Raw genomic sequence first — 15979 nt, 5'->3', positions numbered from 1 at the left:
TACTGGTTCTGGTACCTTCTTACAGTGACTGGCATGAATCCAGGTTGCTCTCTCTGCAACTTTAACAGCTGTGTGAGTGACCAGTAGCACCTGGAACGGGCCTTGCCAACGTTTGGACTTCCAATGTTTCCTGCGAAGTTCCTTCACCACCTGTCATCTGGTTGGAGTGGTGTGTTTTCTGTGGCTGGAAGGGCTGCTTTTACTGTCTGTGAAACTTGAGATAGAACAGTGGAAAGGTTTCGACAGTAAGACAACATAGCATCATCACAAACAGTTGTGGAAGGGAGGGGTCTGGTTACAGGTCCCAATCCCAGGTTAGGAGGTCTGCCAAATAAAATTTCAAATGGGCTGAGATTCACTTGAGCTCTGATTCTCATTCTCATGTAGGTAAGCACAATAGGTAATGCTTTTGTCCATGGCAGACCTGTTTCTTCACAACATTTGGCTAACTTGGACTTTAATGTACCATTTTCTCTTTCCACAGCACCTCCACTCTGTGGATGATAAGCACAATGTGTGCGCAAGGTTATTCCCAGGAATTTACCAACCTCAGTCAATGCAGTGTTTACAAAATGTGTGCCATTATCACTGCTGATCTTCTCTGGAATGCCCCATCTAGGAATGATTTCTGTTTAGCAGTGCTTTAGTCACTGCATTACTGTTTGCATGTTTTGCAGGGAAAACTTCAACCCATTTACTAAACACGTCCACTATTAATAGTGCATATTTCTTTCCTTCAGCTGGTGTGAGTTCAACAAAATCCATCATCAAATGTTCAAAAGGTTTCTCTGGTGGAGGGTGTGCAACTTGCGATGTGTGTAATGCCTTTCCTACATTATGTGTGGCACAAACCATACATGACTGACAGTATTTTTGCGCATATGAACTGAACCCTTTTGTGAACCACTGAGCAGTGAGTGCATTCAGCATCCCCCCTTTTGACACATGGTCCAACCCATGTGTCAATTTTGAAAAATGAGGAAAAAAATGTTTAGGTAGACAGGGTTTACCATCAGGTCCCATCCAAACACCATCCATATGAGTTGCACCCACAGAGGACCAAATGCGTCCAGAGGACCAAATTTCATCTGCAGAGGCAAAAGTTTGCAAAGCATGGAGATCTGTGAGGGAGTCTTCTGCCTGCAAAGAGAGGGAAGCGAAAACAGGAAAAAAATTAGCTGCTTGCTTAGCTGCAGCATCAGCTCTGGCATTGCCACAAGCAACAGGATCGTCTGAGTTAGTGTGAGCCGCACACTTACAGACCGAGATTGCTGTAGGCAAAAGGATCGCATCAAGAAGATCAGAAACCTGCTTGGAGTTCAGAATAGTTTTACCATCTGATTTAAGGAAATGCCTGTGTTTCCACAGCGCACCAAAGTCATGAACAACACCAAAAGCTTATCTGGAATCTGTGTAAATAGTGACAGACTTACCAGCTGCCAACTTACAAGCTTCAGTAAGTGCAATAAGCTCAGTAGTTTGAGCAGAGAAATGTTTAGGAAGAGAACCAGACAACAAAGTGTCATGTGAAGAACATACTGCAAACCAAACACAGTTAGTACCTGTGGCTGGATCACGCAAAGCTGATCCATCTACAAAAAGAATCATGTCAGAGTTTGGAAGAGGAGTCTCTAAAAGATCAGGTCGGGGTGTACAAACTTGTTCCAAAACAGCTTCACAGTCATGAGGCTCCCCATCCTCAGGAGTCGGAAGCAAAGTAGCAGGATTCAGAACAGTACAACGTTTAACAGTGACATTTGGCATATCACGGAGCACAGAGGTGTATCTGAGCCAACAAGCAGTTGAAAGATGTGAAGTTTTCTGCTCGAGAAGAATAATGGCAACAGCATGAGGAACCAAAACAGTCAAATTAGCGTAGCCCACAATATCTTGGGAGGCCAGGACAGCTTTCTCTGCAGCTGCAACAGCACGAAGACAACCAGGCAGGCCTGCAGCCACAGAGTCCAGTTTTGCTGAGAAATGAGCCACTGGCCTTTGCCTGCCCCATGTTCCTGCATAAGAACAGATGTCATACAACCATGCTTCTCATCAACTGCCTGTATGAAAGGTTTATGAGGATCTGGAATGCCAAGTGTTGGTGCTGTTTGAAGAGCCAGCTTAAGCTGACTAAAGGCTGATTCAGCCTCAGGAGTCCATGGAACACGATCAGCTGACTGGAGGCCTTTACCATGGATAAGAGCACCTAAGAGAGCTTCGAGAAAAGAGTAGTTAGGAATAAAGTTCCTGCAGTAAGATGTTATACCTAAGAATGACATAAGCTGTTTTTTAGTAACCGGTTTAGGAATGATCTGAACTGCAGCAACATGTTTAGGAGAAAGTGAGCGCCCATCCTTAGAAATCACATGACCCAAAAAGGTGACTTCGTCCTGTACAAACTGTAACTTAGAAAGGCTGGCTTTATGGCCATAAGAAGGAAGATGTTTCAACAGATTCACTGTCTTTTTCACACTGTTGTTTAGATGGACCACATAAAAGGTTGGGCATTCGCACCTTTTTTTTTACCCATTTTTGAGGAATTATGGGTGGACATTCACACCTTCTTGCAGCTGAACACCTCCTCTCCCACTTATGATCATGTGCGGTTGGATATTCGAAATTTTTTTTTCATGTTTTCTAGCAATTATTGATGGACAATCAGACCTTCTTGCAGCTGAACACCTCCGCTCCCGCTTTTGATGGTGTATAGTTGAGCTTCCGAGCCTTTTCTTCCCCGGTTTTTACAAATTATGGTTGGACATTTAGACCTTCTTGCAGCCGAAAACCTCCGTTCCCTCTTTTGATCATACATTGTCGGGCATTCGCACCTTTTCTTACCCGCTTTTTCACACCCACTTGCATCCGAAGACCTCCGCCCCCACTTTTGTTGATATTTAGCCGATCATTCGCACCTTACCCGCTTTTGGCAAACTATGGCCTTCTTGCAGCCAAAAACCTCTTATCTCGCTTTTGATGATGTAAGGTTGGGCATTCAGACCTTGCTTCACCTGCTTTTCACCAAATATAGTCGGACATTCACACCTTCTTGCAGCCGAACACTTCCGCTCCACCTTTTAGTTTTCTATGGGGCATTCACACCTTTTTTTACACCGCAATTTATAAAAACACCACAAGAACACCGTATTGAGATTTTGTTCTGACCGCTCATTCGGTGTCGCGTATCTTTCAAGCAATTCTCCTGGTTAGCCCGCACTCGGCTCGCTACCAGAGCCGTGTTAAAGTCTGCTTCGCATTCACTCTCTTTTCTCAGCAGATTAAAAGAAACTTCCATCCTGCACCGCTGTTTGCTTTTTCACAAGAGCAGAGGAGAGCGCACCGTTCCTTTTTCAAATCCTATTGATAAAAATCCATTTAATATGTAGTCCTTGCATAGACATATCACATATTAAACTGATAAGTACAGATACTACACTTGATCTTAGCCAAAAGGCCGAGAAGCGATAACTGTCCACTGGTTCACGTCCGAGGGCCCTTCCTGGCACAATGCGCACTTGTAGCGGTGTTCTTTTTATGGCCATAGTGTCACTTTGCACCTCCGCCCACCCGCTGCACTGAGCACTCTTCAGCCCTTTTAAATGGTATAACTTTACACTACCACACGCTCCAGCGAGCACCATTCAAGCAACAACTTTGCACTCCAGCTTCGAACATCGGCACAGTCGCAACAAGTAAGGCGACTCTACTCAGAGAAGTCACTCTGCACAGTAACAAGATTTCTTTTGCACAGACAGAAAGGGCTTCATCCGCAAAGGTAAAGCCTGCCAAAAATAGAAACAACTCATTAGTGCTGCTCAACGTTGTACTTTGCAGTTAAAAGAAAGAGCAAATCTAAAGTTTCAGGAATCCGAGAATAAGCTTACTTTCATGAGTTCTTCACGATTTCGGATTTTGCTATAAAATGAATTCCTTCACTCAAACTAAATTAAAACTGCTAAACCGCTAATCTGTTACATACAAGGCAGATGTCAAATTCACCGAAATAGGATCTAAGGGTATTTGGCCAATCGAGCTGTAGCAGCTTCGGTAAAAGAGTATAAGTTGAAGAGTTTGTGAATAAAGGTGTGCGCACACATAGTGAGTTGTAGAAAAATAGGCAGGGAGCAATGCCGGCTGGGGTATATGTTCTTGTATGTTGTCTGACTGTTTGATTTGAATGTGTTGTGTAAGTGTCCTGTTGAATGTTACATGTTTGGGCTTTGACACGCTTCACTGTGGTTGTTAACTGTGTGGTGTGTCCTGAAATGTTATATGTTTGGGCTGTGTGACATGCTTAATGCTTTTCAGTAGCCATCTACAATAGACTCGTATGAATGACCGGAAGGAAAACCATACTGCCAAAGAATTTGTTTAAATATGCTGCAGTATTGAGCCACGGACCATGTCATGTCTCAACAGGAGGGATGGAAGCAATAATGAACAAGGTTTTTACAGCATATGGTTTTACTAATTATTGAATTTTTTTTTTTAGAATAAATAAATGAATAAAGTTTTGTCTAGCAGGTCAAATATGTGCAAAATACATTCCACAGGGCAATCTAAGACCAAAACGAAGATAATTCCCTAAGCCAGTGTATCTTTTTCAACATATTTGTTTGGATTTCATTATTTCATTATTGTGTAGATTTCATTGAACTAAATTAATGTTAAGGGAAACGATTCTGCTCAGTGACAACAGAGGTTTTTACCAAATGGTCTGAAATATTTCCATGTGCACAAGCAGATGCACTCTCAGTAGCAAAATCACGCGTAAAATAACTCATTTCTAGATTTGAAATTCCTGAAAAGATCTTCAGTGATAATTTGACACACTTTGTAAACTATGTCATCTCACTGATGGCAAAGAACTTAAAATAGATCTTAGAAACCACTGTGATATAGAAGGTTTCGCTAACACATTGGAATGGTTTTACTATTTACATATGCATGTGCAGTGAAGAATTGCTTGCTGCTGATAAATGCAAAGAAGAACAGCTTACACATAGATGCTCACATATAGGCTGCTGAATGCAATGAAGACCTGCTTAACCACTAAATTTCAATGTCAATGTGTAATATTCAATTAGGATTTGCAAAACAGTGAAGTTAAACAATGAATGGGTCCATAGTCGGTATGAGAAGACTACAGGAATATTTACCTGGGTGTACGTTCAAACAGAGATGAGAAAATTGCGATAAATTATTGTTTGTTTGTTTGTTAGTATGTATATGAATGTTATGTGTATAAACTGTGTTGAGTTGTAGTTACTCAGTAGTGTCTCAGTGAAACAACCGACGGGGGAAGCCTTGCGGTGACAACAAAAGCAGTGTTTTACTGATCAGTCAAGTTGCTCCAGTGTACTCCATACAAACTGGTTGGCTACTGAAGGGATAGAAAATGGGGAATACTTGTTTTAAAGCAAAAAAGGAATTAGATGGGAAAAATACATGTTTTAACGGGACCCAGAAAATATTATATAGATGTCGCCACTGAAGTAAAGAACATTTACGTGGGATGGTGTGAGGGTCCTCGTTTGGCTGACGTTCGCCGATATGCTCGCCATGCTCAGAACCAACTTGAGACGCGTAAGACAACCAAAAGGGACAAGTGTGAAAAGGAGCTGCATTTGGCAACCATGACCATGTATTACGCAGTGGGTGTAAACAGAGGACGAGGCCGAAGTCGAAGACGTGGACGTGTGGGAGAGGAGGTCGAAATGGGCCACGCCAGAGCTATGATCCGAATATTTGTTTTTACTGTGGCCAGACTGGACACTGGAAGAAGGACTGTCCACAGCTAAAAAGTGATGAAATTGGGCAAAAGGCTGACTGAGGGTGGGAGGCAGGTTCTGGACGTCACGCGGCAGCGGAGCCTCCACTAATGGGTGATAGCACAAACACACTCACACATTTTTCCTGCTCTGTGTAGTGAAGCAACGCTTGCCGACTGTGATTCACGTAGTAAAGTTTTGCATGCTATTTCAGTCCTGGAGCAAAGATATTTCTCTCAGAATATAGGAACTTATGTTCATCAGTAGTGACGTCAGGGGAGTTTGATTGTCCTCCAAAGTTAAGTGGAAACCACGTTTACTGTATGTCTGCATCAGGCCAGGTTGTGAAGGAGAAAATGACAATGCCCATTGCGTGTTGTCACTCCAGATGGGCTCTCCTTCAAACACTCATTTTTGTTATCAGAGTTGTGTCCCATTAACCTGATGGGCTGTGATCTCATGTGTAAATTAGGCATTATTTTAACTTCTACACCAGAGGGTGTTAAGGTTATGTTACAGCCTGACAAAGTTTTCACAGCAGTGCAGTTTGATTCATCGGCACACTTATGAGTGGAAACTTCCCAGCTCTCCTTTTTCACAACAACTAGTGGAAAAAGCAAAAGCGTTAGTTTCACCCCTTTCTGATTTCATGCAACCTACTGATTTGCACTGCACATCACACATTTCTTTGGGGCCTGACAATGACTATGAGAAGAAGTGAAAAAATATGTGCGCCTACTTTATTGGCTGTGTCGCTCACTCCAGAGCACTTCGATTTTTTTAATGTTTGTGGTACTCGCCCTCACATTTCCTTGGCCAAACGTACACACTGGCAGTGACAAGGTGTGGGAGAGTTTGTTGCTACATGTCAGAAAGAAATGGAGTGGACTGTTTCACCTGCTGATCCAAATTTGATGTTTTCTGAACGATTGTCAGCATACAAAAAAACATTTTTGAGTACAATGCATTGTCAAAGAACTGTGGACTTAATTCCTACCACAGAATCACATTTTGAAGCATGTTTTTTATCTGAAACAGATTTGTCTTCGATACCCATGTTGGCTGAAGTGCCCAATGATCTTTGGGCTAAGAGCAAATATGATGTGGGGTTGATAAAAGGCTGTGAACCAGTAATTGTCACCCCTAAATCAGACTTTTGTCCATGTAAAAAACAATACCCTTTTAAGCCTGAAGCAATTAAAGGGATTAAACCTGTTTTTCAATCTTTTCAGAAAACAGGCGTTATTGTTCCTTTTGAAAATTCACCTGTGCTTACTCCATTGTTTCCTGTTAAAAAGATTAAAGATGCTGGCCAGCCAGATGAATGGCGTTTTGTACAGGACCTCCAAGCGGTGAATGCTGCAGTTCAGCCACATGCTCCTACTGTGCCCAACCCACACACTATTTTGTCTCAAATTACATCAGATGCACAGTTTTTCTCAGTGGTTGACTTGTCGCCAGTGCACCCTGATAGCCCATTTTGGTTTGCTTTTTAGTTTGAAGGGAGATCTTGGACTTTTACCCGGTTATGCCAGGGGTACTATGAAAGTCCCACTATTTACAATGCTGCCCTCAAAGCTAGTCTGGATTAACTTCAATCAACCACAGGCTCTGCTCTTTTGCAGTATGTGGATGACATCCTTTTATGTAGTCCATCTAAACAACAGTGTGAAAAAGACCAAATGACTCAAATAACTTTCTTGCTTTCAAAATTTTTCCTCTAGTGACGCTGACTTAGAGAGGGATGAAGATAATCATGTTTAATTGTTCATGTTTTGATTGTTTATCATTGGACCCTTTATTACTATGATGCCTGCATTTTAAACTCACGTTGTGTGCAAATGCAGGCTGATGTTTTACAGATAAAGTTATTATTTTCCTTGTTTCTTTTGGGTTGATTAATATAATGGTATTATTATAATCAAAAGGGAGGAATGTAATGGAAAATAATTCTTATATGCATTGTATTGAGTGTTACTGTGTATAACCTGCAAATGACCGAGCTGCAAGGTACCACCCTGCCCTGTTTTCTTAAATTCCTCTTTACAATGGTGGGCTTGTTATAATGAGATAGCTGCACTTTAGGGGGGACAGGGTTAGGCTGGTATTTACGAGTGTGTCTGGGTAACCTCAACTGATGGTTGGGGAGGAAAGTTAGAAGAACAATCAATTATACCCAAAAACAGATGACGTGATGAGCGGGCAATATAACTGTGTGTTTTTGCTTCAGTGGTCAGAGCAACTCTGTATTCTGTACTGTGTTGTTCTCTCTTGCAAGATATTATTATTAAAGCCTCTTATCTCCTCACAAGAAAATAACTGACTCCCCAAATGCAAGTGTCAGGACAAATGATCAAACTTCTCCAATTTTCAGTCTGCAGAGAGGTACAAGACAGGGTTGCTCACTTTCTCCCTCACTTTTTGCTATTTTCATCAAACCTTTAGCAGCTGCTATCAGACAAGATAGAAATATTAAAGACATCCAACCCCAAAATATTGAGCATAAAATAAGTCTTTATGCTGATGATGTATTACTTTTCCTTCAGAACTCACAGACGTCTCTCACTCACACGATCACACTCATAAATAAATTCTCAGCACTTTCTGACTACTCTATCAATTTGTCTAAGACCACAGTTCTGCCCATTATCTGTAGGGTCCAGAATATACCTGCGATCACTTTACAGTCAGGAAATATTAGATATTTAGGCATAAACATTTCCTCCAGGCTCTCAGAGCTAACAAAGCTAATTTATGTGCAATTATTAATGACAGTAGAGGACAATCTCTCTCGTTGGAAGTCCTTACCTATATCACTTATGGGGAGAGTTACAACCATTAAAATGATGATACTACCAAAAGTTAACTATTTGTTCTCAATGATCCCCATAAAACCAACCTGCTACTTGGTTTAAGTCACTAAATTCATGCATCTCCAAATTTCTGTGGAAAAACAAACCACCACGTATTAGTTTAAAAACCCTACAGAAGACCAAGGACAGTGGTGGATTAGATTTACCTAATTTTCAGCACTATTCCTTAGCCAATAGGTTACGGTATATATCAAAATGGTTTAAACCTAGCCCAATAGATGAACATGGATAAACATAGAACAAGCATTGTGTGATAATCTGGAAATCTCTGACCTGCCACTTATTAGTCAAAACGTAAAAAATCACAAATGTTTCAAAAGCATTAACATCAGCACCTCTCTGACAGCCTGGTGGGAATTTCTTAAAATAACAAAGTCTTCACTTGTCCCGTGTAAGCTTACACCCATCTGGAACAATCCTGACATCCTGCAAAACAAAAAAATGCTAAACTTTACTCTGTGGAAGATCAAAGGAATCAAACATCTGGAACATATAATCCAAAATGGACATTTTATTTCATTTGATGAGCTCATATCACAACATGAGATAGGCAGCAATAAATTCCTAGAAAATCAACAACTTAAGTCTATAATAACAAAGAAATATATCCTCCACCAACCAGACTTACAACTCCCGATTAGGGTAGCAGAATTTCTAAGCATCTGCACCCCAAAACTACTATCAAAAATATATAAATTATTGTCTAAGATAGATGACACAATGTCTCTACCGTCCTCAAAATGGGAGGCAGATTTATCCATCAGTTCTAGTTATAGCTTCTGGCCACAAATATGTTTGAACACCTTCAGAATGACTCAAAATCCTAATTTACAGCTCACACAATACAAAATTCTTCATAGAACACACTATACAGGACAAAGGATGTTCAGGATGGGTCTAACACACTCAAACATCTGCTCACATTGCACAGATAACACACCTGATGATTATGCACACGCTTTGTGGTTTTGTGCGCCTGTCCAGAAGTTCTGGCTTGAAGTCTGTGCGGACCTATCAACATGGCTAAAGTGTAGCATTCCTGCATGCCCCACACTGTGCATACTGGGTGACTTAGACAACATCAACGTGGAATTTAGCTTAGCACACATGATCCTCACAGTGTTATGTATAGCAAAGAAAACTATTCTCATGAACTGGAAAGCGAAGAACAATCTGTGTATTAACCAGTTTAGAAATTTTCTTTTAGATTATATTAGCATGGAAACAATGTCTGCCTCCTCAAAACATCAATTGGCTGAATTTAATTCTCTCTGGTCCCCTCTGATTAGCTTGATCACATAGTGTTGGTGGTGGGTTGCTGTCCCGTCGCTCTGGGCGGTTGGGTGTGTGCTGGGGGGGGCTGTGTGGCTTCGGGCGTCTGGTGGTCTCTCGGGTCGTGGGGAAATACAGCAGCCCTGTATTATTGCTTCCTGTGAAATCAAGATACAATGTGCACATGCTGGTTACAAATAAGAAAATACAAACAACAAACAGTTTGAACCATGGTTCACAGCATGTGTATGATCATCTTCATCGCTGGTCTCAGTAAGGATGTTTCAATCTTCGGTGTCAGAGGTTACTAGCACTTAACACACCGGTGGAGTACAGCTTTTACTGCTGACTCTTATCTTTGTCCTTCCGGGCGTGTTGGTTAGGCTGATGTATGTCAGGGTGGAAGTCATCTACTGGTTCTGGTACCTTCTTACAGTGACTGGCATGAATCCAGGTTGCTCTCTCTGCAACTTTAACAGCTGTATGAGTGACCAGTAGCACCTGGAACGGGCCTTGCCAACGTTTGGACTTCCAATGTTTCCTGCGAAGTTCCTTCACCACCTGTCATCTGGTTGGAGTGGTGTGTTTTCTGTGGCTGGAAGGGCTGCTTTTACTGTCTGTGAAACTTGAGATAGAACAGTGGAAAGGTTTCGACAGTAAGACAACATAGCATCATCACAAACAGTTGTGGAAGGGAGGGGTCTGGTTACAGGTCCCAATCCCAGGTTAGGAGGTCTGCCAAATAAAATTTCAAATGGGCTGAGTTTCACTTGAGCTCTGATTCTCATTCTCATGTAGGTAAGCACAATAGGTAATACTTTTGTCCATGGCAGACCTGTTTCTTCACAACATTTGGCTAACTTGGACTTTAATGTACCATTTTCTCTTTCCACAGCACCTCCACTCTGTGGATGATAAGCACAATGTGTGCGCAAGGTTATTCCCAGGAATTTACCAACCTCAGTCAATGCAGTGTTTACAAAATGTGTGCCATTATCACTGCTGATCTTCTCTGGAATGCCCCATCTAGGAATGATTTCTGTTTAGCAGTGCTTTAGTCACTGCATTACTGTTTGCGTGTTTTGCAGGGAAAACTTCAACCCATTTACTAAACACGTCCACTATTACTAGTGCATATTTCTTTCCTTCAGCTGGTGTGAGTTCAACAAAATCCATCATCAAATGTTCAAAAGGTTTCTCTGGTGGAGGGTGTGCAACTTGCGATGTGTGTAATGCCTTTCCTACATTATGTGTGGCACAAACCATAAATGACTGACAGTATTTTTGCGCATGTGAACTGAACCCTTTTGTGAACCACTGAGCAGTGAGTGCATTCAGCATCCCCCCTTTTGACACATGGTCCAACCCATGTGTCAATTTTGAAAAATGAGGAAAAAAATGTTTAGGTAGACAGGGTTTACCATCAGGTCCCATCCAAACACCATCCATATGAGTTGCACCCACAGAGGACCAAATGCGTCCAGAGGACCAAATTTCATCTGCAGAGGCAAAAGTTTGCAAAGCATGGAGATCTGTGAGGGAGTCTTCTGCCTGCAAAGAGAGGGAAGCGAAAACAGGAAAAGATTTAGCTGCTTGCTTAGCTGCAGCATCAGCTCTGGCATTGCCACAAGCAACAGGATCGTCTGAGTTAGTGTGAGCCGCACACTTACAGACCGAGATTGCTGTAGGCAAAAGGATCACATCAAGAAGATCAGAAACCTGCTTGGAGTTCAGAATAGTTTTACCATCTGATTTAAGGAAATGCCTGTGTTTCCACAGCGCACCAAAGTCATGAACAACACCAAAAGCATATCTGGAATCTGTGTAAATAGTGACAGACTTACCAGCTGCCAACTTACAAGCTTCAGTAAGTGCAATAAGCTCAGTAGTTTGAGCAGAGAAATGTTTAGGAAGAGAACCAGACAACAAAGTGTCATGTGAAGAACATACTGCAAACCAAACACAGTTAGTACCTGTGGCTGGATCACGCAAAGCTGATCCATCTACAAAAAGAATCATGTCAGAGTTTGGAAGAGGAGTCTCTAAAAGATCAGGTCGGGGTGTACAAACTTGTTCCAAAACAGCTTCACAGTCATGAGGCTCCCCATCCTCAGGAGTCGGAAGCAAAGTAGCAGGATTCAGAACAGTACAACGTTTAACAGTGACATTTGGCATATCACAGAGGTGTATCTGAGCCAACGAGCAGTTGAAAGATGTGAAGTTTTCTGCTCGAGAAGAATAAAGGCAACAGCATGAGGAACCAAAACAGTCAAATTAGCGTAGCCCACAATATCTTGGGAGGCCAGGACAGCTTTCTCTGCAGCTGCAACAGCACGAAGACAACCAGGCAGGCCTGCAGTCACAGAGTCCAGTTTTGCTGAGAAATGAGCCACTGGCCTTTGCCTGCCCCATGTTCCTGCATAAGAACAGATGTCATACAACCATGCTTCTCATCAACTGCCTGTATGAAAGGTTTATGAGGATCTGGAATGTCAAGTGTTGGTGCTGTTTGAAGAGCCAGCTTAAGCTGACTAAAGGCTGGAGCTGCATGTCAGAACTGCAGCTGCCTTTACCATGGATAAGAGCACCTAAGAGAGCTTCGAGAAAAGAGTAGTTAGGAATAAAGTTCCTGCAGTAAGATGTTATACCTAAGAATGACATAAGCTGTTTTTTAGTAACCGGTTTAGGAATGATCTGAACTGCAGCAACACGTTTAGGAGAAAGTGAGCGCCCATCCTTAAAAATCACATGACCCAAAAAGGTGACTTCGTCCTGTACAAACTGTAACTTAGAAAGGCTGGCTTTATGGCCATAAGAAGGAAGATGTTTCAACAGATTCACTGTCTTTTTCACACTGTTGTTTAGATGGACCACATAAAAGGATGTCATCCACATACTGCAAAAGAGCAGAGCCTGTGGTTGATTGAAGTTAATCCAGACTAGCTTTGAGGGCAGCATTGTAAATAGTGGGACTTTCACAGTACCCCTGGCATAACCGGGTAAAAGTCCAAGATCTCCCTTCAAACTAAAAAGCAAACCAAAATGGGCTATCAGGGTGCACTGGCGACAAGTCAACCACTGAGAAAAACTGTGCATCTGATGTAATTTGAGACAAAATAGTGTGTGGGTTGGGCACAGTAGGAGCATGTGGCTGAACTGCAGCATTCACCGCTTGGAGGTCCTGTACAAAACGCCATTCATCTGGCTGGCCAGCATCTTTAATCTTTTTAACAGGAAACAATGGAGTAAGCACAGGTGAATTTTCAAAAGGAACAATAACGCCTGTTTTCTGAAAAGATTGAAAAACAGGTTTAATCCCTTTAATTGCTTCAGGCTTAAAAGGGTATTGTTTTTTACATGGACAAAAGTCTGATTTAGGGGTGACAATTACTGGTTCACAGCCTTTTATCAACCCCACATCATATTTGCTCTTAGCCCAAAGATCATTGGGCACTTCAGCCAACATGGGTATCAAAGACAAATCTGTTTCAGATAAAAAACATGCTTCAAAATGTGATTCTGTGGTAGGAATTAAGTCCACAGTTCTTTGACAATGCATTGTACTCAAAAATGTTTTTTTGTATGCTGACAATCGTTCAGAAAACATCAAATTTGGATCAGCAGGTGAAACGGTCCACTCCATTTCTTTCTGACATGTAGCAACAAACTCTCCCACACCTTGTCACTGCCAGTGTGTACGTTTGGCCAAGGAAATGTGAGGGCGAGTACCACAAACATTAAAAAAATCGAAGTGCTCTGGAGTGAGCGACACAGCCAATAAAGTAGGCGCACATATTTTTTCACTTCTTCTCATAGTCATTGTCAGGCCCCGAAGAAATGTGTGATGTGCAGTGCAAATCAGTAGGTTGCATGAAATCAGAAAGGGGTGAAACTAACGCTTTTGCTTCTTCCACTAGTTGTTGTGAAAAAGGAGAGCTGGGAAGTTTCCACTCATAAGCATATGTAAGTGCCGATGAATCAAACTGCACTGCTGTGAAAACTTTGTCAGGCTGTAACATAACCTTAACACCCTCTGGTGTAGAAGTTAAAATAATGCCTAATTTACACATGAGATCACAGCCCATCAGGTTAATGGGACACAACTCTGATAACAAAAATGAGTGTTTGAAGGAGAGCTCATCGGGAGTGACAACACGCAATGGGCATTGTCATTTTCTCCTTCACAACCTGGCCTGAGGCAGACATACAGTAAACGTGGTTTCCACTTAACTTTGGAGGACAATCAAACTCCCCTGACGTCACTACTGATGAACATAAGTTCCTATATTCTGAAAGAAATATCTTTGCTCTAGGACGGAAATAGCATGCAAAACTTTACTACGTGAATCACAGTCGGCAAGCGTTTCTTCACTACACAGAGCAGGAAAAATGTGTGAGTGTGTTTGTGCTATCACCCATCAGTGGAGGCTCCGCTGCCGCGTGACGTCCAGAACCTGCCTCCCACCCTCAGTCAGCCTTTTGCCCAATTTCATCACTTTTCAGCTGTGGACAGTCCTTCTTCCAGTGTCCAGTCTGGCCACAGTAAAAACAAATATTCGGATCATAGCTCTGGCGTGGCCCATTTTCGACCTCCTCTCCCTCCTCTCTTTCAACTTCGGCCTCGTCCTCTTTTTACACCAACTGCGTAATACATGGTCATGGCTGCCAAATGCAGCTCCTTTTCACACTTGTCCCTTTTGGTTGTCTTACGCGTCTCAACTTGGTTATGAGCATGGCAAACATATCGGCGAACGTCAGCCAAACGAGGACCCTCACACCATCCCACGTAAATGTTCTTTACTTCAGTGGCGACATCTGGCATGAGGCCTTTAATTATTGCATTGCATGCAATACTCTCCCATGGTCCTGATTCATTACCCAAATCCCTTGGTCTCTGATGACCGCTGTGCTTGCTGACTTCCTCAAGGATGCGGTGTACAAAATCATCAGTCCCTTCACCGGGTTTCTGTTTGCAGGTGTAAATGTGGGACATATTGATTTTGGTTGGAAATTGAGTGGTGATGGTTTGACACAGTCTTTGGATGGCTGCTTCATATTGAGCGTTATCATTATGTCCTCGTTCACTGTTGGTAGGTCGCAAATCCAGTTGTAGCATACTGGCCTCTATTTTGCAGAGGTCGGTCGGTTTGAACTTTTTTGCCAATATGCGACGCAATTCAACCCCAGTCGGGCAGATTGCGCGCAGAAATCTCGCAACTCGTCAGCAAAATGGGGTCCAGAAATCTCTGGATCTGGTAAGCATTGTTATGCTTCCATGATGTCAGTCTCAGTCCAGGGTCGATAAACCAGTAATGGTCCAGTGGGAACTGCAACTTTAACCATAGGCATGGTTTGAATCTGGTTTTGTTTTTTCTCACGTTTAGATCTCTGAAGTCCAGATTGTGGGTAAAGGATTTTTGTCACTTGCGTTAAAAGTTCTTGGGCAGGTACGCTGGAGAACCAAACGTCTTCCTTTTCCTCATCATCAGACCTATGTAACTGATGTTGTGAGAATGATGGAATTTCTTCCCGAGGGAGGATGGAAGAAGTCCCTTCTTCCCGAGAGCCAGAGGCTTGTGGCAGGGCTGGCTGTTGTTGTTGCAGGGCAGGAGTCCAGGTCTGGATCCGGCACAGCTAATACTAAATTATTATCATCATTCCGTCATGGCATTTGTTTAACATTTTCCTTTCTTTCTCTTAATACACTTTATTTTTTCCAAAATTCTATACCTTTCTTACTTCTTATATAAACTTAATTTTCTTTTTTTTGCTTCATCTCTTTCTCATATTTGCAAAACTTTTCTTCTAATTTTCTTATTTCTAACATACTAAAAGAACCTTCAGGTGGAAAACCTCTGGACCATATGTCTTTTTCATTTCATCATGCTTAGGTCCCCCGGTAGGGTCAAAAGTCTGAGACCTACTGTTTCCCATTCTCAGACTTGGAATGGGGAAATATATTCCTTCACTCAAAGGACGTCTCCAATGAGGACCTTAATCTGTACTCACACTTCTTCGGAGTACTTCACACTTCTTCGGACTGCTTCAAAAGTTTCACTTACCCATGAA

At 42.2% G+C, this 15979-nt stretch overlaps 1 non-coding gene across 1 annotated transcript; it reads right to left on the bottom strand.

The window, feature by feature from the left end:
• Nucleotides 1-3274: 3274 nt before the first annotated feature.
• LOC140280554 (U2 spliceosomal RNA) lies at nucleotides 3275-3460 on the bottom strand. The gene has a single exon (XR_011909507.1). It is a non-coding gene; the product is annotated as a U2 spliceosomal RNA (small nuclear RNA).
• Between the last annotated feature and the right edge of the window lie 12519 nt (nucleotides 3461-15979).

The sequence above is a fragment of the Leuresthes tenuis genome, unplaced genomic scaffold (genome assembly GCF_036924035.1).
Source record: "Leuresthes tenuis unplaced genomic scaffold, fLeuTen1.0.hap1 SCAF_21, whole genome shotgun sequence".
NCBI classification, from domain to species: Eukaryota; Metazoa; Chordata; class Actinopteri; order Atheriniformes; family Atherinopsidae; genus Leuresthes; species Leuresthes tenuis.
Note: the sequence above shows the minus strand (reverse complement) of the source record. Positions and strands in the feature narration are given on the sequence as shown.